At 36.6% G+C, this 27,871-nt stretch overlaps 1 long non-coding RNA gene across 1 annotated transcript in view; it reads right to left on the reverse strand.

Annotated features, from left to right (window-relative positions):
• Positions 1 to 233: 233 nt before the first annotated feature.
• The window catches only part of LOC141929837 (uncharacterized), a 66,412-nt gene continuing 38,774 nt past the window's right edge, over positions 234 to 27,871 (reverse strand). Inside the window, exons 2-3 of the long non-coding RNA XR_012625119.1 lie at positions 2,359 to 2,505; positions 234 to 303 (exon numbers count right to left, since the gene is read on the reverse strand). This is a non-coding gene — a long non-coding RNA (uncharacterized LOC141929837). The remainder of the gene's footprint in view (positions 304 to 2,358; positions 2,506 to 27,871) is intronic.

Consider the following 27,871-nt stretch of genomic DNA (forward strand, 5'->3'; position numbering starts at 1 on the left):
CATGGAACCCATGGCTTGTGACCTATGGCTTTAACGAAGGCAGCACACCATGAACCTGGAGGGCTGGTACTTCATTAAAATGGTAGGTTTGAACCCCATTTATTTTCCTATTATCTACAAGTATTCAGGATGATAATCCCAATTTAATAAGATGTACTAGTTTTATGACACCTCTGGAAGTTCTTATTTCCTTAAAGGAAAGCAAAAATGTTATTTTTACCTGTACTCTTTATGCAGGATCATCTTCTAACAATAGTGGGGATTCCAGCACTTGGAAATAGGTTTCGTTTTGGCTTCTTCAACCTAGATAAAAGAATGGAATAACTTTCTAGGGAAAATACTAGCTTGCTTGCAGTTCACTGTGAGAATGTCAAAAGATGGTTCTCTGTTGATTTATTATATAACTGCTGTTACTGGTTTCCTAGCCACAGGCTAAAACCAGTAGTCAATTCTCCATTACCAAACTACCAAACAAATGCAGTTTAAAAGTACACATTCAATATTTCACAGATTTTAAGATCTTCAAGAAGACTCATCGATCTTTTGAAATCCTGTGCCATATTCCAAGGAAATCCCTTAGAAAGATGCTTTTCATGAGTATTTGGCTTTGATTGCTCAGGAGTTTAAGAAAACTGGGCTTCCTACTGTATTTCCAGAGTGCAGACTCAATTGACACTCAAATGGAGGCAATCTGCTCAGAGTCCTCAGGTCTCCACATATGTAATTTCTAGACATCCAGCAGCAAAAATATACCTCCCCAAACAACATCTATACATATATTTTGAGATTTAAGACCACATGATAAACATAACCACCCTCCCTCCATCATCACAGCCTTCAGGGTTCCAAGCTCCTATAACTTCGTGATATAACCAGCACATAGCCTGAGTATAAACTATAAGAAGTCATGGACATCAAGCTATTTCGTTCTTACAGTTTCAGAGGTTTTTTTAGAAAGCTAATAATAGAATAGTTTTGGGACCTCGAAGATCATCAACCCCCCTGCCATGGGCAGGGACACCTTCCACTAGACCAGGTTGCTCAAAGCCCCGTCCAACCTGGCCTTGAACACTGCCAGGGAGGGGGCAGCCACAGCTTCTCTGGGCAACCTGTGCCAGTGTCTCACTGCCCTCACAGGAAAGAATTTCTTCCTTATATCTCATCTAAATCTGCCCTCTTTCAGTTTAAAACCATTGCCCCTCATCCTATCCCTACACTCCCTGATCAAGAGTCCCTCCCCACCTTTCCTGTAGCCCCTTTAAGTACTGGGAGGCTGTTCTAAGGTCTCCCCAGAGCCTTCTCTTCTGCAGGCTGAACACCCCCAACTCTCTCAGCCTGTCCTCATAAGGAAGGTGCTGCAGTCTTCCAACCATCAGCAAGGTCTCTAGGAGTCTCCCATTTCCTGGAAGTTCCTTTTCACATTCTCAAATCTGGTCAATTCTAAAGATTGTGGGCTTGGTTTTTTTAATTGATGGTTTGCCTTGTACTCAAACTGGTATTGCCATTGGAGCAAAGAATCACACCTACCTTGCCAACAGGTATTTGTTTTGCCTGTATTGCCCCCTATGCTGCAGAAGGGCAGGCATTCTTATGGCAATTTCATGAATTCAAACAGCAACTTAATCCAGTTTAAAAAAAAACAAAAAACAAAACAAGAAGGAGGGGGAGGTGTGGAAAGATGACTAAGTATCATCTGTTCAACCTATGGACAGTCAGCAGGCTCTCTGGGCAGGGAAAGCTGCAACAATGGAGGACAATGCAAGACACCTGTGCTCACTAACCTTTTAACCCAGCACCATTTGTCTGCCCACAGCCACATGTAATCTGTCTGATTTTCCCCAGTTACAGAAAGGGATAGATTAGGAATAATTCAGATGAACTGGTCAGCCAGCTGAACTGGGGGAGTTGCAAGCTTCTACCAATGGATGGTGATAAAACATTTTCGGTCAGAACAACTGTTTATAGATGTAATGTTTCGCATTAAGAAAAGATGACTTGAGCAAATCCAGGCTGCCTGCAGTATTTTAGAAAATGTGCACATGATCACTTGTGCCAGAAGACACGTGGCATTGTATCTCTACAATCAGTGGTATTAGCTGTTCACAGAAACTTCTTTAACTGGCACAGTTATACCTGAAAATTGGGTGATTCACACCTTCACTTTCTCTTCTGTGTTAACTCAGTCATTCTGTTTCTCTGTGCTGGAGTCAACAGATCTTACAAAACAGCCCTGTGTCCTGCAAGCCGCTCAAGAACTTTAAATGCTGTGTTGAGGCGTAGATTTATAGATGTCTTCCACTTGGTTTTTGCCCTCAGACTGGGAGAACACTTTCTAAGAAACAGAAGGATCTGATTTACCTTCATGTTGTCATTACAGCACTGAAGTTTGAAATCAGTATTTCGAGGCAATGGTTCGAAATCTAGCAGCATTCTTGTATGAGCTGTCATCACCATCTGCACTGCCATTGACTTTTTCTTAACTGATCCAGCTGAAAAATAACTCAGCTGAAAAAGAAAGAAAAAAACTGTTAGATTAGTTTGAGTCCAGTTCACTGTGACTGTGCAAATGCTTCTGTTGGAACAAGGCAGGAGAAGCAGCAGGGGCTGAAGCTGCTGCAGAATGCAAGTGTAGCCACAGTCCTTGATATTTGAATAGACAGCCAGATTTACTTAAAGTAAAATGTTCTTAGGTGGATTCTAATCTTTTTTATAATCATCAAATTTTTCACATTCCAAACAGAACCCATCCACAGAAATGGTATTTTTCTGGTGGATCTGTTCACACAATACTTTATGTTGGCAGCTCATTTCTGTCTTAGTCATGTTTTCATTTTTTCTTTAGCAGATGTTTATAATTACTCCTTAAAATGTTTCTATTTTCTGTGATCATTGAATGTGAATGAGGTGACGTTTTTAAATATAATTGTAGCTTTTTCTGGCCAGAAACCATGTTGTTAGATTCAAATAGTCTTTGTCTTTTAAACTGTGGTAAAGGTCTTATATCTTTGAAACAGCAGCATCTGCACTAGTTTGCTTATTTTTTTTTTTGCCAAAATCAAAGTGTTATTTGTCATTATCTGACTATATCTTGTATCTGGTAATCAGATGTGTATATGTCATTTTATTTAACCTTAAAGACACGAGGCCTATTCTCTTGAATTTGTGCTTAAAGATTTCTTGGGAGGACTGCAGAACAAATGGTATTACAGCAGCCCAAGCTTCTGAAATGCAAAGGAAGGTTTCTTTGCTTTTCTTTCAATCAGTTTTTTTCACTTGTTTTTATTAACCTCTATTTAGATCAAAGTTCTTACAAATAATTGCCATGTTGCCAACACCTGCAATTACGTTGCAACGTTTGTAATGCTTCAAACGTTCTTTAAAAAACCATTTCTGGGAGTCATGCAAATTTTTGAGAAAGCTCATCTGTTTCTTCTTGTTTCTTCTTTTGTTTTGAAAAATAAGATTTCTATTTGCAGAAAAAGTATAAAAATATGCCATACATTTACCATAAAGGCTCAAAAAAGAGTGCCAAATATTTATTTTAAAAGATCACTTTTTTTTTTAATGCAGTCTCGTGACTTTTGGAGTGCTGACTCATGATTTTTGCATTCTTGACATCAGCAATACCACAACTGAGAGAAAATCTTTGTGAAAGATTCCTTTCTAGTCCTCTTGAGACAAAGGGATCCTCCAGGAAAAAAAACAGAGAAACAACTGTTTCTTATTCATGATAGTTCTCAGTTAAAAACAAGCACAAAAAACAACTTTAAAGCAAACAGTCTAAAATATCTGCCAAACCTTTCCTGCTTTCTTCTTCATCATAAAGACTCAAAAAAAGGTACAAACACATTTTTTTCTTTCCCTTGTTAGGGCGGTATTAAATCATATAATGTATGAAAATGAAACTTCTAGTACAATTTAATATTTTTCAATAAACAGCTTCTTTTAATATGTCAGATTCCTCCCTCTTTCTTGTCAAGCAAGAAGCCTGGCATTAGGGACAGGCAATGACTTTTTCATTAATGATCATATGTTATTTTTAATTATAGTGTGCATTTTTTCAGCTTCCATAAAAGAAATGTAACAATTTTATGATTACATTCCTTCTGCCTAATTAAAAAATGTTTTCCTTTATTAAGAATAAAGTATTCTGAGAGAAACATGCAAATTTCACTGAAAAAAAAAGTTTAGAGCCTTTTTGCTATTACGTGAGGATTCTGGCCCAGGAGTTAACGCACTTTCATTGCAGTACACTAGTGATCCATGACCTCAAGCTTCTGCTTGTTGAAAACAATTACAAATATTCCTTATTCCTAATAATACAGAAGGTAATCAGTAGCTATCATTAACATTGCTGATAGTAGTAGTAGAGGGAATATAATAACATATTTTACTAACAGTAAAAATTTGATTCTGGAACTGGCTGGTTTAGCAGTCAAAACTAGACTCCTTTATCAAGCAAAACTTCCAATTAATTTCAAATAGTTTTTCTACATTAAGACTCGAGGATAAATTGCTTGTGGGTGGGATAAAAATGGTCGGTATGTGCCTGTATTAGAATAAATATTTTTGGCATAAACTCTTCCAGAGGCAAATCAGGTCAAAGGATGATTTACAAAACTGTCATTGTCATATGGCATTAATTTGATAGCTCATTTCAATTGACATCTGTGAGAAACAGTTGGACATGCTGTTTCTCTTGCATTAACCAGACTTTCTAATTAATTATGCAAAGCTGAAAGCAAACAAACAAAATTAGACTGGAAAGTAAAACTATACTCAAGTAAAGGTACACGTTATCCAGCTAAACTCACACTATAACTGAGTCTAAATCTGTACTGTGCTATGAATTACCTTTGAATAGCAAACACCAGAACCATCATTCATAGAGTGCTGCTCAGCACATAATGTGAAACCTTCTCCAGCACCATAACTCACTCCTTTTTTTCCACCCATTTGTTCTACAGACATGAACAAAAATACTATTACTACTTCTAAATACTAATATTTCTAATACCATTACTACTACAAAAGTACTATTATTTCCTCACCATTAGTCTTTCAGAACAATATTGAAATAAGAGACAATTTAAGTATCTTGTTCACAGAGTTTGATCTACTGAATAGCAGACTATAAAATACATTATTCAATCTGTGCTATGCCAGTCCTTTAGCTGATCACAAAACTCATGCAGAGGCTCTCTAAACATCAGTAAGCATAACACTAATTTAAGAATACCAGAGCATCACTTCATAACTGCTCCTTAATAATATTATCCCATATTTGTAGTAACGCTTTGTAACCCCTAATTTACCCAGAAACTAATTTTTTTCTGTTAAATTCAGTCTTTTTAGAATGATACCATATTTTCATGCTATCTCAGTAGAAATATATTTGAATAGAAAATATTTCCCTTTTTTTTAATGCTCCCACTTGGCAAGGTAGCATTATGATACCACAAGCTTCAAATATATCAATACTAAGTAAAGGTCTTTTTTTCTTTTTTTTTTGTCAGAGATGCACATATACAAGATTATGCTGTGTTATTTGATCAAGATAGGGGAAAAAAAATCCGTTATAAGAACGTCTAGAGCATTTCACCACTCTTAATATGAGATCTTTTCTTTTGGGACTGCTCTCCCCCAGAATCAAAATCCTGTTGTAAGATATTTAAAGCCATCAGCCTTTCCCTTCCTCCCAATACAAGAAAAAAAAAAAAAAATCTTTAAAGACTTCAGCTCAGCTCGTGCTGTGGCTATATAATGCATCACTCAAGTAACGTACAAAATCTCATAGAGAGGAGCAATTATTTCTGCATATATGTCACTTGGTTAAAAAATGTAAAGATTATTTACAAGTTTAATATGATTTCTGGAAAGGACTCTATGTCTGAAATCAGGGTAATCCTGGAATTTAAAAAATAATTTTGTAATATGAGTTCTTGGCCATACAGATTGTTGTTGTAGATATGGGGTGGTGTAGACTAAAAGGACTGTTTGTTGACTGTTTCTTTCTGACATAGTATATGAATCCCATTCTGAGGTGGTCTGCTGGTTGCCTGCAGTGCAGGAGAAAAAACTGTTTCCCTTTTGATGTATAATTTGGCTTCTGGTTTTTGTTTTGCTTTCCTTAGAGCACTGACAACTGACCATGACTGGAGCTGGTAGAGTATGTCAGACTGATATGCAGTTGTTCTTACGCTACCAGAGTGCCCAGCTGGGGTGTCTTCCTCATATTAAATCAAGCTTCAGATGTGAGGTCAATGAAGAATTTCCCCCAAATCAGATTGGTATGAACTATTAACATTTTTTTGGTTTTGCTTTCCTCAGGAAGTTTGAATTATCTAAAATAATTTGAGAATTTTGCCCCCCCCCAACTATAAGTGAATGAATCCAAAAGCAAAATATTTAGGAAATGAGTTCTTGTTTACAAAGATGAAGTAAAAAAGTTTTCTCTCTGTCCTCAAAAAAGCTATCAAAATACTGCATGCAGAGATATTTATGTTGTTATGTTTTTAAATAAAATCTGTGCAAAGTTCCAAAGAATGTAGCATGGTCAATTATTGCATTATGTTATTGGAGCTGCCAAACTATCAAAATAAATTTCCAAAAGTCCTGTATCTATAATACTAAGATTCTGAGCAAGCATCAACTGAATAAATGTCTCTGTAAGAGCGCACATGTATATAATTATAATGACTTATAAGAGGAGTAACTCCATTACTTGTTGACTGAAAACAGTATACTTCAACTTGTTATTTACAGCCAGGCCTGTTTGTCCACCTGGTTGGACAAAAGTCTCCAGTCTTGCCAAAAGATGTCCAAACTTTTACTATTTTTCATTGGAAAAAATGATGTTAAATTGATACACTGACACAGATGTAACCGTTTCAACAAGTCAAAGAAGAGCAAGAAAATAAAAGTGACCTGAATGTGTTTTCCATAGGAACATATCCATAAATATCAACAATCTAAAGAGAATACGATGGCAGTATAGAGAGACGGTGCTCTTGCACAGTCTATCTTTTCATTATTGACACCATATGTTGAAATACAGTCCCTCAGAAGGAGAATGGAAATAGTTCAGACATGATTTTTTTTTGTTATGTTTTAGTGCACAGGTATTTGTGTTAGCAGTAGAAAACACAAATATACAGGATTTTCTTGGCACATATTGTACCACACTGCAACAACTTTGTATTGTTATCTGGCAATTAACCTAAGTGTATGCATCCTCTAATTATCATATAACTTACAGTACCATCTAGTCTGGGGAACAGATTTAAACACGTGTTTATCCTACAGCTATCCAGTGTTTTGTTTTCTGTAATACAATAAACAGCTGTTTACAGATAAAGATAACAAGCTGTGTTGAACCCCTTGCTTTTATTCTGGCCATGTCATGTATCACTGAAATTACAGGGACTCAACATAAGATTAAATGGACAAATTCTGGCCCACCTACTTTATTATCATTCTCTTACCAGGGATTTAGTAACCAGACACTACCTAGAGACCCCTCCAATGAATTCAGTTACAAAACACTTTGGTCTCACAGTATAAAAAAGCAGCTTGCCAACAAACTGGCATTTCACAGATGATTCTCTCATGTTCTCAAGAAACAGATAAAACAGTTGTGATGAAATGTCAATAGAAATATTGGCAGATCAGAGCTGAGCGAGTGAATATTTTATATACATATATAATTATATTTGTGTTAATGATCACTAACTCTTCAGAAATCCATTTATCCTTTTCATCTACCATTGGGAGGAGTAAAGATTTTATTAATGAATAAAATGTTATCTGAGAGGTTAAGTAAAAAAATATTCTCATATATCTGAAAAATAGATAATGATTAAAAAGTTCTGACAAAGCAGCATCTACATAGGAAAGAGCAAAATAAGTCTCCACTTTCTGCACAGATATGTCCTTATCTTTGATAGATTAGGAAAAAAATGCTAGGTCAGGATAAGGAGTGCATAAATTTGACATCTCTGAGACATTCTAAAACCTCATCTTTCTAAAACTGATGGCACGATCTAATTTAGATTTCCTGTTTCATTCAAATGTTAATATATACACAAAAATTAGGATTACAGGGGCCACTGGAGGCTCTATGGTCCAGACTCTACCATTGCTGAATGTACCCTTCCAGTACGTTCCCAACAGTAACTCTGCAATAGCAAGTTATGTCCTTTTTTCACACAATCAGGCCTTAGGGAGAAAAATCCCCACAAATGGAAAAATGACTTTATACTGTTGTTGCTCAAAGAACTTGTAATGCATTTCTTATTGCTACATTTTGGGGGAGGGGGCTACAAAACCCACTGTGGTTAAAGATGTACCACGGCTTACAGCATGGTACAGTTTGCTTCTGGTGAGCTGGACTGGAAGGATTGAAACCATCTAAAATTGGAGTCCCTGTTTCCTACTTTTTCCCTTTTGAGCATTATCCTGGAATGTCAAATTAGTGCAGCTCCTGAGCTCACCAAAGCTGGAATCAACAGCTTTTCATGCAGGGACAACAGAAAACTTGTCATGACTTTTTTTCCCCACAGATTACACGTGAAGGCTGGTTCCCATCTGACACATGCTTTATTTTACACTCATCTCTTTTTTGTTTTTAAGATCTTGGAACTAGGAAGACCTGAACACACCAGTGCAAGTTTGTCTAGATTTTTGTTTTGTGTTTATTTTCTTAACACAAACGTAGTGATTAACAGTCATGTTTTAGGAACCTGCCTTGGTGAGGCCCTACAGTCAGCATAGCTGTTTGGCGGCTATTTTGAAGGAGACTTGACTGAATGTTTTAACAGACTAAGTTAAAATCCTCTTAAAACTACTTAAGATTTTTATCTGAGAAGACTTGATTTGGTCAGGGACTTTTGCTTTCCTGTCATAAGGCCACCAATTAATATGAAATAAATGACATATATAGCTGTTTTTCTCTGTTTAGCTAAGGTGGCAAACAGCCATATGAAGAACAGTGTCTGCAAGGCTCTGGCAGACAGTACTTCATGTAACTTTCATGACTGCATTTATTTTAATTGATCCTGCAGTACCATGCCCCGTATGGAGTGTTTTAAATTAATGTCAACCATAAAAGGGCACTAAACTGTACAAAATCCTTTTTTGGTTGCAGTTAAAGATAACTTATTTATGAGGACATGAATAAAACTCTAAGTATGTGAATGTAAATATGGCCAAAACTTTCAGAACTCTTATTTCATAAACTGGAGAATGTCAGGCACCAAAGCATGGGTTTTTTCCTTTTTCCATCATGAAAGATTCAACAGAACCCTTTGAACATTTTCCTTCCTCTTATGTTTTTCCCCACCCCTTTATTAGCTGGATACAACATTGGAAGTTCAGTTATGCAATGAGAAAATCAAAACGAGTGAGAGAGGCTCTTCCAAAATTGCGGTGTTCTGGCATTCACCCAGCACTTCCATGTTACTGAAACATGCACTCTGCTAGCTAAGACATGCATGATTCTCACCAGAATGAGCAGGTCTTCTCAGCCCATAAGTCCCAGCATGGACATTACTAGTAGCTCCTGAAAGCAAATGTTTCAGAAGAGCTATTCTTTAGTACTTCATTTATGAATGTTTTTAATCCACTTGCACTGTACAGTAAGAATGACAACTCAGGGAGTGATTGTGGATCACTCCATCAAGCAGATCTGTTTACTTTGGGATAGCTTTCTCAAACATATTTCACAGCCTCCAAGGTATCTCCAACGTATCACTCTAAACAAGAGGTTTGCTCTTATTACAGAACTGAGGAAGCAGATGGTCCAAAATCCTGACTAAACCTGCCATGGTAATTGTATTTAGATTAGTTATACGACGTTAATTTCTCAATAATCTGTCAAAAGAAGAGAATACATGGAGGAATTAGTGAAATTGTGCTATACGGTTTCTGGAAACTTACGAATCTCATACTGCTGAAGTATTGCTGACATAGAACTGATGAATGCATCATGATGAAGTGCAGAGTAAGAGTGCCATCCAGTCTTTATATATTACATTTTTCCTTTCAGATCCTCATAGAAATTAGGAGAGAGTGAGTCAATATGGGACACACCTGAAATCTCATCAAAATCAATATGAAAGAAATTAGAGATGGTAAATTAACTATAAAGACTACTAGTGCTCATGAGTCATTCAACGTAAAAGATCACACTGGAACAGAAATTAGAGATATGCAAAAAGAGCTCATCACCTCACTTGATTTTCCTTCTTATGGATTAGATTTTACACTTTTAGAAGTTTGGGGGTTTTTTCCCAGTCAGAGCAAAAGTTTTATAACTCACCTAGACTCAGAATTTTTATTCTGTAGAAAACTTCAGAGTTCCACACATTAAATATATGACATATAATTCCACTGACATGAAGCAGTTTGCCTCTGAGAATGTAGCTCAGAACTAATATATTCCTCAGACCTGAGTTTAACACGAATCTTATGGAAGATGCTGAATTGCACCTGCTCAGAATTCAAAGTCAATTGTAATGTCTTTAAAATCTCCATCCTGTATTTAACAGTATAGCTTGATGTGCTTGGAGATTTTTCTACAACTGTTCTTTGAAGGGTAAATTCCCCTGAATAGGCAACCTATGAAGGAAAGTTAATATAACCGCAGTACTTGTCCAGCCGTGCAAGGGATGATGCACAGGGGGCCTGCTGTGCTTACAGCAGCAACAGAGCCAAAAAATCCTACTGTGTTTGCAAAAATAGCTTATTTTTGAACCAGAGCTGGTTCTTTTATACCCGGACTTAAAATACAACATATCTTTATGACTTTTTTTTTTTAATAACAGTAAAAGTTTTTGTAAACTATTCAGAAGAATGATACCAGGTTTGGCCCCAACCCAGCAAAGCACATGTTTAACCTTCTGCATGTCACTAGTTTCGGAAATCAATGGGACTGCTTGCAGACTGAGAGTAAATCATGTGCTTCAGTGCTCTACTACAATAAGACCTTTACAATTGTTTTCTTCTGTACAGATAATTCTAGGAACCCTCACAGAGTCTCAATGACTTTCACATATGATGAAGAATCTCTACTATATGTAGAAGGAAACCTTGCTAAACACCTCTTTTTACAGCTTTATAGCCTTGTGTCCCCTTTCTTTGTCAACCCAATACGAGAATTTAAACCTTGTTGGAGACCTAGATTAGTTACAAGCAGACGGAGTTAAGTGCATGTGCAAAATGGATACCTTTCCTGGCAAACAAAGAAAGGAAGACACACATATAGAATAAAATAATTGCAACAAATACAGGTTTCATTTATCTCTGATGCTGAAAAAAGGTGGGTTTTTTTTGTGGTTTTTTGTTCCCCCCCCCAAGGAGCAAAAGACTTGTATCTTTGCAAGACTGGTTTTGAAATGACTGTTTAGGGTACAGACTTGCATTCATGAAAACTGCATTAAACACTTTTTTTGCTCTGCAAACCATAAACATACACTTTAGAGATCCAGTACTGCTGAAAGCTTGGAGCAAGGTGTGACCTGGCTGTTTGCATGAGGACTGGTTATTAACATTTTGACTTGGAACACTGTAAGTGCCTCAAATTACTGTAAACATCTTTGGAACACCAGGAGCTGTACTACCAAGGTTGATAAATTTACAAAATAATTATGCCTATTCTCTCTGGGAGAATATTATTGAAACTCAGATAGACTCAATCTAAAAAGTACTAACTTGTAAGGAACTTTTGAACAAGAAACAAAAATTAAATTGGCAATTTTTTTCCTAAATATTTTTTGTGACTGTGACTTGTCCAGGCACCATCTAATAAATGGCAACACTTTAGTAATAAAAATCAGTCCTAGTCTTCTGAATACAAATCCATTTTTTTTGTGCAATAAAAAAATAAAGATTCAGCTCACCTACTTGTTGCTGAAGAGCCCTCTCTCACAAACAATCAGAGTTTCCGATGAAACCTATTATGTGCATTTAAGGTGAGAAATTACTGTCTTCACCTTGGATGAAAAAACCACTCCCACCTTTACCTCAGGATGTTAAAGTAGTTTATGAAATAATGCCTGTACTGTTAGCCTGAAAAATAAAACCAAACAAAAAACCCCCACACTCTTAGACACACAGAAAATTTCATAGAACTTTGCAGCAGTGTGAGTAGACTTCTGCTGAGCATTGGCTGAATTTATACCTGCAATCTCATTTTTCAGTCACACCTGAATCCACACATTAGTTCCCACATACTTGCCCCAGATGTAAGCCCTGACTCCTCCTTACCTACAATATCATTACACAGGTGGCAAAATGGCAAATCTTATGCTGAGTTTAATTAATTTACCTGAATCTGGTGGGCAGGGCTTCTCCTTCTTTAGGATGGTGTAAATACCCCCAAACCCTTGCATCTGCAGCTGGGAAATACACTGCTCTGCTTCCAGGATGAGGAAATATTAGTGAACAAAATATTGCCTGAATATGCTGATGAAAATAAAACCAGTGTTCAGAGTATTTTGCCTAGCTGATGTTTGGTTTGTAAGCTTCACTCTGCATCCTTTCTCAGGCAACAACACTGGAGGTTTATACACACTAACTTCTCCATCCACATAGCTTTTTTAAGAGATGCTTTGAATTCACTATGAGAGGTAAAAACTTAATTCCTAGCACCCACACCTACCTCTGAGTTCAGTGATGTATTTCAGCCCTGCATATGTGACATGCAGTAAAATATCAACATCTTACAGTACCAGATACTAATTAGAAAAAGAAATGTGTTAGATGTCAGGCCTCAAGAAAGCAAACTTAACATTCTGACAGCAGCTGGAGAGTGATAGCCATAATCAAGCATTGTCCCTGCTTAGATCTGTGCCAAACAACCTCACTTACTTCCAGCTAATTCTCCATCAGAGACGATCTTTCTTTACGATTCCAAAGAAACATGTTGTCAGTTCCCACCTGCTGGCATTGCTAGAAATAAAACCACAGTTGATCGGATGCAGTAGGTCAGCAGAATAGTGCATTGAACTGTTGTTTGTGCTTCGAAGCTGTGTTACGGGGGATTCACTAACGTTTATTAACCCTTTCTCAATCATGGCTTTTGTTATGCTTTTATAAAGCAGTAAGGTTTCAAGGATGAAAATGAATCCTTTTAGGAATTTCAGAGGAAGCAAAATTTGGGCTTGCTGCCAGGCTAAAAGTTCGATATCATTTGAAAAACAAAATATATTAGAGAAGAAAGAAAATGCAGATGTCAGCCTAGTGACACAGAGTAATCTATTTGTTCAGTGCTTGTATTTTCCTACCAATTTTGTATTTTTCAAAAAGGACAATAAAAGAATTGTGCTCACTGCTAATTAATGACAAGCTGGTAAAAGCATCTATCCATTGTTCCATTTATTTCTTCATTTCCAGCAGTTAACAGCCCTGTTCTGAAATGAATCAATGTCGTTTACACAATGCTGTCACCCCTATTGTTTCTTTATCATCCTTGCATTTTCATAAATCGGAGGTGTTAATCCCTTAATGGCTTCTCTCAGAGCCCTAAAATGTATGCAAAATGGTAATCCATCCCCTAAACAATTCACATTTACACAGGCACCCTCTTAAATATGTTTACTATTAAAATGAATCCTTTGTTTGGATCTAACCCTATCTGTTTGTTTTCTAAACACTGAATCATAGCAGGTATGCAGAGTCTAATTTTAACTAGTGATTATCAAGTAACCCTGTCCTTTTAGGAATGTGGAGATTTGTCTCCAGAGGTGAAAGACATTTTTTTTTTCTAAGGAGTCCTATCGCGTACATTTGAAATTGAGTACACGTCTGTCAGGTTTTGAAGGAAAATCAACAGCTTGATGCAAAGATTACTAACCTAAGGAAAAGTCGTGCTGTCTTTGGTTTGGGCCTGAGTAAGTGACATTATATGCTCTCTGAGAAACTGTGAAGGAAAACCTTCCCAGAGTTTCTGGGACAGACTGCACCTTACTGTCTATTCAGAAATGTGCATAGACACCTGGACAACTGATTTGTTTGCAACCTCTTGTAGTTAGCATTGACAGAAACATTCTTGCTCTCTGATACATTTTATAAGCTTTTAAAAGTAAATTCTACACAGCTTAATGGCTTTATCCCTCTTAAATCATATATTTTTTCCATATGGTTTTAAAGAGGTCACTATCAATGCTAATATTTCACATGCATTTTCCTCAGCCTGATTCAAAGTAATTTCAATCATTGAGTTTCATTTCACTGATATTATAAGCCTTTGGACCAGCACCAAAATGTATTGCATTGAAACAACTTTCTAGGAATTATATGCAGACAAATATAAGATGATTTCCAGAATAAAAGTTCAACTCTTTTAAAGCAAGATCTTAAACATATTGTGATCTAAGGAAGGGACAGCTTGATGAGATATTATGCTGGCATTAGGATCAAGATGAAAATGAAAAACCCAAAAACCTTAAAACCGAGATGTCTGACATATAGGCAGATAAGCATTTCAATAACTTAAGGGGAAAAAAGAGCATTGGTGGTAATAGAAGCAGCACTATGAATGAAAAAAACCCAAACCAAAACAATACTTAAAACCGTTTGTGTATTTCTGTTTAATTCACTTTTGTTTCAAGTTGCAGAATCTGTACTGCTTAGAAGTGACACTGAAGTTCTCCAACAATGTATAATTGTGTGATCTGTGCTGCTTAAAGGATGGATCCTTGGAGTACTGACACAGAGAGAGAGAAGATCAAGGCTTGGCAGTGACCGTAACATGCTGCTACACAGCAGGCAAACATTGGAGTTGAGCAGCTGCATCAAGGCGGGTTGTGCTGCCTTTTTCCTTTATGCTCTTGTTTTGACTTGTGTTAATCACCCATTGTTCTAGGTGGGAGAGCTAAATTAAAGGACAGGGTGATCGAATAGAACTCCCATTCAATTAGAGGAAGCAGGTCACTTCGAATTCCACTGCACAAGGAGGTGATAAACTAGAAGTGTACCTGGAGAGGTGTATCATTTAGAAGTAGGCACAACAGACTAATTTTATCTAAGGCCAAACGAAAATACTTTGTAGTCTTACCAAAGATTCAACATCTGCCAGCACTAAACAATGGAGATCTCCAGAATTCTCCTTTTGCCATGAACTTTGCCATGAACAGCACCAATTTTCAGGGGTAGAAGTGTAGCACGATGTGAGGATGAAAAGAGGTAAATGGGGACAAATGAAACAAAACCACCTTGAACATTTTTTGTGCATTGTTTTGGGATAAATACTTTTAAGCATAGAGAGAAGTTTGACTCTGTAGAACTTTCAGCCTATTGCGTATGCTGGGATCTTCCCCGATGAGGGATATCACTAAATCATTCACTTGGCTGTATTTAGGTGCATTTCCTGTCAAATAAAAACCAGCAGGTTTTGCAAATCTTATAAAGAATGACTATTCTCATAAGACTTCAAGGCAAATTTATTTAGGCATAGATGTTTTGAATAAACTTTGCATGTGAATCCAAAAGCTTCACATACCATGATCTACAGAGCTTTTGAGGGTTTACCTGGCATTCTTCATTATTCATTAGCTTTCCCTAAACTCTGTGGATAGGGGTATGGTAGCATATGCTTGTCTTCTAGGCAGGTGAGGGGGAGGATACACTTTGGCCCATAAGCTACTGAGTTATGTGAGTTTCTGAGTTAAATTAGCGGTTACACCTTCCATGGAGGCTTATGGACCACATTTTATGCACTCTGGTGACTTCCCTCAGGCTTTTTGTTTGATGTAGGTACTAAGAAATCCCTCTACAGTGAGTGGAGTGCACCTTTCCTTGACAGAACACAGATTGAAGAATAAAGGGTTGGTATCATATCTATGTCTGAGTTAATTTCTCTTGATGGGATGATATCAAACTACATCACTGGAACTTTTAACAAGATGTGATTTGAAAACAGAAATCAGCAGTTCTCCAAAGACTGATAATTCAATTGTTCCAGGAGTAAAAGGGCTGCAGATAAATTGGAAGTGTTCCTCTCCAACTATAGGTAGAAATGACATAGTTAGTTGGGCATAAACCCATCCTCTTCCTGTGGCATAATGCAATTTTTGAGGCTTTCAGGCTCCTACACTGACGTGTCCTCTGTTTGTGATACACTGTCCTGGGACGGATCCCTGTGCTTTGTGGTGTATATGAGGAGTGAACATTTTTGATCAAAGCAGGTACTGACAAACTGTATGTGAATGAATAAAAAGGGAGAAAAAGAGACAGATCTGGAGCTGGTTTCTACTAATTTCAATTTAAATATTTTCAGTTTATAGAAATGGACAATATGGATTTATCTGTGTTCCTTTTTTATTCCATTGAGCATAACCATTAAACATGACCTAAAAAATCAGGATTTCCTATGACCTGACTTTAAATATGATGGAATTCTCTCTACAGAAAAGCAAATAGCAGCATTTCTGTGGCTCTGTTGACTGTTCTAAGTCATGGACAGGAGACAAAATAATTGAATGTACATTGTCATTTGCCAGAAGAGTCCTCAAGTATTCTGCAATATCTATTTTTCAAAGGTATCACCTGAAAAACTTATCCTTGAATAAGCTTGAACTGTGAAGTCTGGCAACATATTCCGAGTCTGGATTTTTTAAACCTAATTCTGTTGCAAATGCAACTACTCTGATTGTTTTGATTTAATCAAAACTGGCTGTTAAATCCCTAATTCTAACGTCTTTTCAATCTTTGCTCAAAGTGACACATACGTACTCTGTGACTGTGCATTGTGAAGTTAACAACTTGTTATTTGGCCTATCAGTTGTTGAATATTCAGCCCCTTGTTGGAATTGTTCAAAATGTAAAACTACTTCTGCCTTTATCACTCCTGTCTCTCAATTCATTCTTAGAGATCACAGTTTTTCCAGAAATCAATTAAGAAAAATACAGAGATGTATTTTTAATTTCTGAGGAGGAAAAGAATTAGGAGGAAGAATAAAGTATATATTTCATCTTCTTGTGATAACTCAATACAGAAATATGCCTATTTTTAAAGACTTAGTCAACAACTTAATACAGAATTAAAACAGTCCATGTATTATTTTAAGATAACCACAGGAGTTACCAATCAAATTTTTTATATGATTACACGATATTATTTGAAGACTGGAAGAGTAGTTGAATCCCACATACATTAGTTCATTTTTTTGGTTGATTTTTTTTTAACAGCTATGGAAGTTCATGGTGTCTTTAGGCCTCAGCATAATCAGAGGAAATAATTTTAGCTTGCGAACACTGTTCAAGTCATTGAGAAAAAAAACCCAACCTGTTTACACAAGGCAATTAAGGCTTATATTTAAAAGAATCTTCAAGAAATGAACATTAAAATTTCATAATAAACATTAAGATTTTCAAGTAAGGCTATCAAATACAAAATAGTTTTTCAGAAATAATTGCCAAACCTACATTTGTCACATCTAGATATCTACATGCATACTTAGTGGCCAGGGTGATTTGGGACTTTTGTCAGCTGATCATTTCTGTCAACAAACAGCCCTTTGATTATATGAAGCACCCCCTTCAATATCGTTGATGGAATTAAACAAAGAGTATTTATTAAATTGTTTCTATCTACCATCACTGTTGGGAACATTTTAAATAATTCTTGTTTGTATTTGCATTTCTTTTTGTTTGTCATTGAGAGCAGCTGCCACGCATGGAGAAAGTCAGCACTTCTATCAGGTTTGTGTAATGAAAAATACTTGTGCTCTTTACTTAACAAATTCTTAACCTTTCACTGATGAATTATCTACAGAATTTAGCCACAGTTTATTCATGATATGTTTTTTTTCCTATCAAGCAAACTGGAAAAAAAATATTCTTAGCCAAACGCTGCAGAATTTTATGCGCCTGGTCTAAATCTTACTGAAATCAGCAGAGACTCCTACAGACCTTCAGGAGGCTTTGGATGAAGCTCTAGGTGTACATTAGCTTTACCGACACATTACTTTGATGTTATTTTTGTGATCTAATACCACCTATCCTGTTTGCTTCATCAATGCTATCACTTTCTGGCCTAGGCTGGTCTATGCTTTCAATGAAAGGATCATCTCTACTCTTATTTAGCTTTGATTAACATCATTAACCTATCATACACTGAAGCGACTTGCAGAGCAAATTGGTAAGCCAATTTCAGCAAGCAACATAAAGCAAAGAACAGCTTGGATTGTCAGATAAACATACCCAGAGGTGCAGTTAGGATGCTGAAATTATTAGGTGAATGATAGGAAGCCAAAAAATCAGTGAGCCACTTGAGCAGAGAGTATAAACATAAATATCCAAAAGCATGCCACACTGCATGCGTATTTTATGTTGATGTGCTAATACATTATCTGCTAAGGGTTTATTTAAACCATTTTTGTATTCCCAGCAATTCATTTATCTGCATAAAGAAGAGCCACTAACAGGACAGTGCCTTATGAACAAGCAACCCTGTATGTTTTCCACTGCTGTTTATAATTCTTCATGCTCATATCTATAATTCATGAGCAAATTGGCTCGTGAATGTTTCCATAAAGGTTGAACAAAGTATGGTGCTGTTAACACTCGCACTGTCATGCACAGAATCGAAATGTGCCCACTCTCATTCTATTCATCACAGCTCAAAGACATTTTGGCAATGATATTATCCAAATATTATTAAAACTTTGAACCCTGTCCCCATAAATTATAGCAAAATGGCTTCAGAGCCATTAGGCAAGGAGGATGTATGGGCTCCAGTTGCTTTGGAGTAATTATGTGCTTAAAAGGAAGCGTGGCTAAGCATTCTACCAGTAAAAAGAGAAAAGCTATGATCATTTGTTACTGCTTCAGTGCTGTACACAGTATTGCTCACACAGGTCAAGCCAACCTTACAGCAGGACAATTATCTGCCTAGAGAGACCAAACATCTGTTATTAAGTACGCAGAGGCACCACTGCAGCATGCTAGAAATCTTGTCCACTTCATTGGTTTGGCTTACGGTAATGTACTTCAAACACTTGGCTAACTCTGCACAACATCCCCCCTTTCTTATTGTTACTGCAACAGTTCAGCTTTGAAATATGCAGTACCTTCACTCCCCCATTACTTCCTTTAATATGCACACAGCTGTTAAAGATGATGGTGTAACTTTAGATGAGTTGCTCTTTTTTCTCTCTCTCTTGCTCTCTTCTTTCTTCAAGATGTGTTTTGAGACGTTCTTGTACATTTTTAAGTTACCCACTGAGAGTCACTGTGGAGATTAGGAGTGGTACAAAAGCACAGGGACACACAGTTTTTATATGATAAAACAAATGTTGCTTGATTTCAAACATTCCCTAAGCTGGCCAAGGAGATGAAGGATGCCTTTTCACACAACAATTATGAAATATGTGTTTAAAACAAACAACAACAGTGGAGCAGATGTCGCTCGCCTGCACTCACCGACAAACAGGTAGAATGATCTTCTCCTGCCAGACTGATTATTCACCTAAGTGAGGAGATTCTGAACTGTACACAATTTGCTCCACTTTTTAATAGCTCTGATGTTAATAGACAACAACTTTCCCCCCTCTGATAGAAACTGCAGATGTAACTGACACATTTACTTTCACAGGGCATAGCAAGAACTCTAAAAAAGAGTAATGAATGGGTGGCAGAGATGTCAGGGTTAGAAATTAGATCTATCTTATCTGTCTTGGGTTTTTCTAAGGCGTCTATCACAGAGCAATAATCAAACCTCTGAAGGAGATGTTAGGTGGGAGAGCTACAGAAATTAAAGATCCTAAGAATATTTTTTCTACAGGCTTTGATGATAAATGTACAACTTCTGTATTTGCTTCATACACACTGTACTATTGCAAAAGGAGTCGATACAACTGGCAGATTTATGCAGTCCTGAGATTCTATCAGCATAAACTTCTCTTTAAACCCAGATTTCCTTATCTTAAAAGCAAATGAGAATACTCTGGGATGAAAAACACAGGTCCACAGTGCTGCATGCATAGGTAAAACATAAAAAAAAAAAAGAGGAACAGGATCACAAGAGGAAAAAAAAATTCTGACGTTAAAGACAACATTACTGTGTAATCGTCAGATTATTTTGCCCCTTAGCAGAAAAAAGGTTTCAGAGAAAAATGCATACCTCATCACTATGATGCGTAGCTTACTTCAGCCATTCCCATCTACATTGTGCTCTCTTTTCAATATGCATGCTTGTGAATAAAAGACCAGTTAGGCAGTTTGAAATTGGATCACTGAAGAGGAGTGTGTCTTCTGTCTGAACTTTACATTCACTCATGCCTAGACTCAAAGAAACTACAGAATCAATTCAAAACATACCTATAAAGGAGAGATTTTAGTTAGCTTTTTTAAATTTCAAATTTGTTCATTCTAAAGCCAAGCTCACAAACTCCTCAGATACACTTTTCCTCTTGTAGTTATAGCAGATGCTGTATCTATAACAGATATGTTTGTCAAGAAACAGGCAAAGAATTTAACACTTAATTCAAGAGGAGGTATTTGGGGCATGTCTGAAAATCTGTGCACTAGCTCAGAGATTTGTTTCATTGTTCTAAGATGACACTCCTGGAAATAACTGCAATTAATTTGAATCACCATTGACTCTTATCAGTGATAAGCCTTATAACATTTTCAGTACACTCACAGCAGAAGAAGAAAGGAAACTGATCCTTTTGAATAGACTCTTCCAGAGGGTATGTTTCAAAAAGTTCATAAGGCCTTTCTAGAATTTTTTGGGTAAAGAAATACATTGCACAAAGTATTCAGAACTGAGATAGCTTAGCAATACATTTGATTTAACTGGGACACACTTCACAAGTATTTGGGAGTCATGAAAGTTATCAACTCAAAAGAAACCTGTAATATTCAAGGGTACTCTGCCTCAGTAAAAATAATTTTAATCATCCAAAGGGGAGAGAGGAACTCACCTGCTGCTGTTCAAAGCCGGTAAGACCTCTCCCACAAAGACTGTTCTTCACCATGGAGAAATGACCATTACACACCACAGTTTCCAAACCTCCTGATAGTCCCAGCTGCAGCATGTTACAAGCTAAAGGCCAAAGTTTTGTGTGAGAAAGAGAGATGCTAGGACATCACAAAGAGCCAAAATAACTTCAGAAGTAGCTCAGAAGTTGCATTGGATCAATTATGTATACAGTTAAGCAAATTCAAGAGTACAGCACAGGCGAAACAAAATGACACCTCTATAGGTCATAGAGATGTAGTTTGAATAGAGAAAATATAGCAACAGGAATGAGATTCCTTTGGGTGCAAACATGATCCTAATCATAGGCAGAACTGATCCAGCTGGTCTTATTCACCATGTTATTTCTAGCAAGATTTCTAGCAGGGTTTTCCTGACCAAAATACTGATACTCAGGAAATTATTAAAGGTCCAATTTTTTTAATGCAGGTGATACCAAGTATGGTTACCTAGCTAGCAACAGGCACTTTCAAAATGTACACAGAAATTCAACTATAGAATCTGTAACATGGTTATAATTTTATATCATATTTTGTATTTAGAAACTCAAATAGACAAGGTAAATTTTAAACGAAATTCTTAAGATTTAGAAGATTTTTCTATGAATATTTATCTGGTTTTGCTTTGAATCACTTGCTTTCATCCAAGTTCCTAAGGACAATAAATAATCATGATAGGATATAAAATTACATTTTAAAATTTGGAACTCCACGGAAATCAATGGGAGTTTTGTTTAAAAACTACAGCAGCCTCTGGTTACGATATAAATAGTTTTCTGTTTCAAGTCACTGGAGTTTTTAATAAGTACTCATAATAAACCAGGTGTTTATTTTCAAAATGAGACCATCACTTTACTGATAAGACTCTTCTAAAAGAACAGGTGTATACACATACCATATATATTTACCTCTTTACAAAATGGACATTTACATAGTGCAGATGCATAAAGTAAAGATGCATCATACTCAGCTTTATAGAATATACCAAACCAAGCTCATAAACTCACTGTTTTCTGATTCATTTAAACGTCATTAGCAACAAAGCAGGACAATTAAAACTATTCTGTAAAATGACACTGTTGATATGTTTACAAATAGGGTGCATAATTTTTTGTGTTAGTGTCAGAGAAATGATAATAGTGAGAATAGATCAACTAGAGCTTGAGGCTGGGACAGGAAATGGAAACAGGAGAGGAGAAACCAGTTTTACTCTACAGACTCCAACATTTTTTGGAAGACGAACAAGGCAATCAATTGTCTGGAGTCTCAGTTTCTTTGTCAGTGAAATCAGACTGATTGCACTTACATTACAGGTTATTTAGAATGTAATCCTGTGGGCTGATCAGTGGGCACCAATATTCACAGCATGAGTGAAGACATCAAAATAATTTCCTTGAGATCACTGGATAAAAGAAACTCTGTAAATGCAAAGATTGATAGAAAAAAAAAGCATGCAAAGAAAATTTCATAAATAGAGATTCACCCCTGAGTGATGGGTGCTGCATACAGTGCATATTAATTAATTAATGTAGTCTTGCAACTCCCTACACTCTTTATATTCGACTATTGTCAAGTATCACAACACTTCATAAAGCAGATAGCATGCTAGACACTTCCAGACTTTTCCGTATAGTCTAGTGTCTCTACACTATTTGTGTGTGTATGCTTCCACGAACAAAGAATTATTTGTAAAATATATGAAGCTAATATCTGATGGCTATTTTACTTGGGTATTTGTTTACACAGTGATGAAAACCTAAAATATGTAAAAACATTTTCAAATATTGTCTAAATTCAGAATATAGAGGAATAATTCAGTAGAAGGAAAGAACAGATATTCTCTGATACATAAGACTTTGAAGAGCATGAATGGAAGTGGTGTGGAAATGGCTAAACTTTAGAGAAAGCGAACATTCCCCTTTAAGGAAAGCAATTAGCACATGAAAATTATCACGTATGAAGTGTAACAAGCTGTTAATTTTTCTGTAAGTGTAAAGAGGAAAATCGCAGGGGTGTGCACATGCAAAAGAGGAGACTTACTGAAGTAGTGGTAAAATTGTTAATATTTAAGATTAAGAGGTCTGGTTAAGAATAATCTTTACTAGAAGAACATCCTTTCTGACTAAAAGCTACCAGTCTGTGATTGTTTCCAACTCCCAAGCTCTGAGCTAGGATAATACTGTGTGTGCCGCTTCTATAGGCTCCACCAAGTGCTATCTCTCCATATTGTTTTGTTATTTAGTTTTTGATTCCTTAGTACTGTGGCAGTTAGCAAGCTACTTAAGGAGTACATTCCTCCCAGCCTTGTGAACACTGAAATGACCGTTTTCCCTCACCTCTCTCCTTTTTAATGAAACAGTATATAGGTTGAGCCTGTGCAACCACTCGGCAGAGAACAGGGGAGCAGAGGGGGAGATGATGTCCACATGTGCTCTCATTATGCTCATCGTTAACAAAGCTTCTGTCTGACCTGTCCTAAATTGTCTGCACGCTATTATGCACTTGGAGACCCCAGATTCTCCAGCGCAGAACATAGAGATGTGATGTATAACTGATGTCTTGGATATCCAATTAATATCACCTGTGGAGATACAGAAATTGCAAGGAAGAAAGCAGAAAAAGAAAGGCAAATTAGTGTAGCAATCCTCCAATCCTTGGAGTCTAAATTATGTTCCTCTACTTCGGCATGTATTTCTTTTCATGCACACTTGGCATTTCTGAATTTGTCTGTGTTGATAGAGGGACTTGATATCTCTTCTTCCCTTCTGAAACAAGTCTTGGCGTGGAGAGTACTCTTGGGATAAACAGGCCTTAATAGTCACTACTGAATTTAGTACCTAATTTGCTATCAACTTTATCACAAACAATTAAATAATATACTTTCATTCTTACTAGCATGTTCCAAATGCTCTACCTTCTTACATGTGATCACAGGGGTTTTCCACAGAGCACCATGGCTGTGACATTATTTCAGGACTTACTTTCATGTTCAATTACTGGCTCATTACCGGTAATGAAAAAACATGTCAGAATGGAGAATGTTTTTACAGCATAACTGGTTTATGACAGTAGGACATGATGAAGATTATTACTTTCTAAGGGAAAAATTCTTACTCTAGACATAGCAACACATCATTTGGGTCTATACACACAGATAGTGAAATCAGGATTAACTGAGAAAGTGTATCCACTCAAATTTTATGCTTGATCATACCATTTTTTCTTATTCTCTCGTGGGAGGAAAATTACAGCACACCCAGTCACATTACATTTTTTGTACTGTGAGCAAAGGTTTTTCCAACAAATATCACAATCTTTGTAAAGTGAAAAAAAAAGAACCTGGAGCATGAGAGAAATCACTGATAGCATTACAGGGTACAGCTCAGAGTTTATACAGCACTAGTTTATCAAAGAACCTCTTTCTCTTGACTGTCTCAACCAAAGTCAACTTCAACACTCTTCCCATACTCCCAAAGTTCTTTTACAGGCTAGTGGAACTTGTGTTATTTAACCCCTTAATATTTTTAAAACTTCATTTCCATATTTCAATTAAATACTGATTGCCCAAGAGGTAGATAGCTACTGAAATAGATTTCAAGCAAAGTTTTTTCTTTATCTGAACAAGCCTCCAGGAAAAGAGGAGAAACCCAATAAAAAAAAAAAAAAAGCAGGTTAAAAAGGAGAAGCGTGGGAATGAGCTTGTCAAAGAGGGTTTTTGATCTGTCTCACAAAATATTTGACTATGTGAGGAGACAAGTACAAGTAGATGAAATTTTCCGTATAAGAAAACTCCTCCACAGTCTAGTTTCAAAACAAAGAAGTACACACATTAATGTCAACCATTCTGTGCCATCTGATTAATTTTTGTAATCTTGTTTTAGGTTTCCTCTTCAATTGTCAGTTGTAGTTTCTTAAGAAATCTGCATGCAGCTGCATTTTTAAGCACTCTCTCTACTCAAATGAACTAATCTCTTATATTGTACTTGTCAAAAAAACCCTTTCAACATTCTTTTCCCTCAGGAAGGCATAATTTATGGTAAAGCACATTTTCTCAAGATCATCCTTTATTGAGAGGACATACGTGAAACTGGGCATAATTTTGGACTATCTTTTGCCTTCTTGATAACAGACAGTCTAGTTTGTGTTTCTAAAGCACTTTATGCAGGTGGATGGTAAAACCATCCTTCAGCCTGAAGAAAAAAAATTCCTTCATTCAGGTATGATTGCACTTCCAAACAGGTGAGAAGAACAAGTATTTTTACAAACTTATTTTGAAGCTTTCTTATGTTGATACCACAAAGTTATTGCTTCCTGAGGGCAGTTGCTTGTGCTGGTCATAATGTATATCCAGTTTCAGACCTCAAGTTATAAACAAAGTGCCCCCCTATGAGTCTGCAGAAAAAAAACAGGTATCAAGTCAATTTCAAAGTTTCCATGACAAATTTGAGTATTCTTTTTTTCTGTGGTAGCTACTTTCTCTCACTACTGGATTGTGGTGGAGTTGGAAAATAACCTAAACAGTTAACATGCAATGAAAATTCAGTAGCCTATAGGGAAAAATCTTTCAGTCCATTTTCGAAAAGACAAACATCCAACCAAAACATTAACAGTTTCAGTCAGCAATAATCACCCCGGTTAGCAGTCTAAGCAGGAATTGTATAGACATGGCAATGAAGCTAAAATCGAATATTAGTATGGTTTTTCTAAGTTTAGTTGGTAGATTGAATCAGGAAAAATGCCCTGTCTAGACAGTCTTAGCTTTGTAAATAAAGGAAAGACCCCATTCCCTAACTGTTTATCCAGTCCTTTTATGTGTTCACCTGAAGACACAGACAAACACACATACTCAAATTCACTCCAAGGTTTAAGAAAAGCAATATATTCCTTTTAGGAGATATATCAAACACTTGGATTCAAAATTCTAGAGAGTTTTTGCTGGACCTCTCCAGCAATTCTTGTAGTGTTTATATGAGAGTGATTCTGCCACTAAATTATTTGCAAATGTTCCTCTTCTGGGGGGACTTGGAGCCAAATTATAATAAGCAAGAGCAGATTGACCCAGATTAAAAGATACAATTAGTCTGTCTGATTAGTAAACCTAAAAAGTACTACTTACACTAAGTTATTGTTTTTATGACAAAAGAAGACATCCTGCAGAACAATAAAGTCAGTGCCATGGATAAGAACCTTGCAATTTACTCCAAACAGTATGAAAAAAATCAGTTTAGAGATACAGCAATTCAAAATCAGTAGAACTGAAATATAATCATGCCAAAGGTAAATCTGACAATACAAGTACATACACATATAACTGTATATGCCTGATTCTTTTTCATATCAAAGCCATTTTACATTATGGCATCAGTGAAATTTTAATCCTGTTAAAATCACATGCAAAATCTCACTGAATTGTAGTAAGACTGGGCTCTCACATAAAATGCATCTTTTTCAGTAAGCATTCAGGCCCAAATCAACTTCATTTTACAGATCCAGCAGGACCTATCTTAGTAGAAATTGAAATGAAAATTAGGTCTCCATGTGTGTAAATATATACACATGTATATTTTTATTTGCACAGATATTGAATTATAAACTGATTCCTTTAGGGACCACACCTTAAAATATTTTTTATTCACTAAATTTAGCATTAATGACAAACAATGTATCAGTCACTACTTGTGGAGTGGTGGGAAGACAGAACTGAATCCATTTTCTATCTTATAAACCACTACTCTTAATGTAATAAATACATTAAGAGTATTATACTCTGAAAGATTTGTGATCTGTACCACTTCCATTCAAGCACCTCAAAGCAAAGTGTTGTACTACCACCATTCTCATCTCTCCTTGAAGTCTGAAACATGTGTTTTTATGTGAACCTGTTACATGGCTCAGCTGTGGTTGTGCACAACACTGCTAGTAAAGTGAATTGTGGTCATAAAGCATGGACATCTGTGATGGGCAGCAAGGCATCCTCAGCATGAATTCTTCCCAACCTGGAAAAGCGTGTGGTCATTGTGACCTGAAAAGGTGCTACCCTAATGGATATCCATTCATCAACCAACTCAGAGTTGGTAGTTCCACCATTTGATGCTTCTAAGAAGTCTCCTGAGCCACATGCAGGCCAATTATTACTGCTTTTACACCACTGGCTTCCCAAATTGCTTATACAATACAGGTTAGGACTAGAAGCCATGTCCTGTTTTCTCTTGCAGCAGATCTCTGAGTCCATCAAGAAAAAGAGGTGTTTTTTTTCCAGGGTACACTACGGGATCTTTGAAAAAAGGTCATCATCTGATTTGGAAAGACTCATGATAGCAGGATCTCCCTGACAGCTCTTTCAAGTGGGAAAAGGCAATTTTGTTCCCATGTCTCGTCCATATAGAAAATCTGCTGTTTTTCCCTCATTCTGGGAGGCAGTTTCCCATCTGCTGCTGAGTGCTAGGATGCTATAAGTGTGACCATACCCTAAGCAGTTTCAGGATGACAGTGAAATGTGCATTTTTAAGACTAAAGGGAGAAGGAAAAGCCTGATGTCGAGACAGGAAGCTGATGAGTCTTGTAATAGCTGACTCTGCTATACACTATCTTTGTGAGAACAGATGAGCAAAAAGTGCCTTGCAAGAGATAGGAAGAAGCCCTGGGAAAAGTTTGCTGATTTTTTTTCAGAGCCAAAGAGAAGATCTATACAAAAAACTTTCTTTGAGCTATTATATTCACGCTTGGAGTCTAGGATTATTTGTGAATAACATGTACATTTGTATAGGTACATATTATTGCACATCTTCATGTGTATAGGTAGCTATGCAAGGAATTAATCCTGCCTTGTGTGTCAACCTGATCATACTTTATGTGGGGTTTTTTATTATAGAGTACATTTAGATTTACT

Source organism: Strix aluco, chromosome 14 (assembly GCF_031877795.1).
Source record: "Strix aluco isolate bStrAlu1 chromosome 14, bStrAlu1.hap1, whole genome shotgun sequence".
Classification (NCBI taxonomy): Eukaryota; Metazoa; Chordata; class Aves; order Strigiformes; family Strigidae; genus Strix; species Strix aluco.